Here is a 955-nt window from a genome sequence, read left to right on the forward strand (position 1 = left end):
GGTCGTTCTCTCGGCCCCTGGTGGTCCGAGGTCGTTCCCGCTGCACAGATTCATGCGCCAGGGCCTCCTGCAGATAATTCACTTTGGTTTATTGCGCTATCTCTAATAGCACCCGAGATATCAGCAGATATATATTGGATTTTTCCCTGACCCTGAGAGTCCGGCCCCATGAGACGGTGGTTTTCTCGGCCCCTGGTGGTCCGAGGTCGTTGCCGCTGCAGAGATTCATGCGCCAGGACCTCCTGCAGATAATTCACTTTGGTTTGATGCGCTATCTCTAACAGCACCCCAGATATCACCAGATATATATTGGATTTTCCCCTGACCCTGACAGTCCGGCCGCATGAGACGCTGATTTTCTCGGCCCCTGGAGGTCCGAGGTCGTTCCCGCTGCACAGAATCATGCGCCAGGGCTTCCTGCAGACAATGCACTTTGATTTATTGCGCTATCTCTAATAGCACCCGAGATATCACCAGATATATATAGGATTTTTCCCTGACCCTGAGAGTCCGGCCCCATAAGACGGTGGTTTTCTCGGCCCCTGGTGGTCCGAGGTCGTTGCCGCTGCACAGATTCATGCGCCAGGGCCTCCTGCAGACAATTCACTTTGGTTTATTGTGCTATCTCTAATAGCACCCGACATATCACCAGCTATATATTGGACTTTATCCGACCCTGAGTGTCCGGCCCCATGAGATGGTGGTTTTCTCGGCCCCTGGTGATCCGAGGACGTACCCGCTACACAGATTCATGCGCCAGGGCCTCCTACAGACAATTCTCTTTGATTTATTGCGCTATCTGTAATAGCACCCGAGATATCACCGGATATATATTGGATTTCTCCCAGACCCTGAGTGTCCGGCCCCATGAGACGGTGGTTGTCTCGGCCCCTGGTGGTCCGAGGTCGTTCCCGCTGCACAGATTCATGCGCCAGGGCCTCCTACAGACAATGCA

This window comes from Nomia melanderi, unplaced genomic scaffold (genome assembly GCF_051020985.1).
Source record: "Nomia melanderi isolate GNS246 unplaced genomic scaffold, iyNomMela1 scaffold0014, whole genome shotgun sequence".
NCBI classification, from domain to species: domain Eukaryota; kingdom Metazoa; phylum Arthropoda; class Insecta; order Hymenoptera; family Halictidae; genus Nomia; species Nomia melanderi.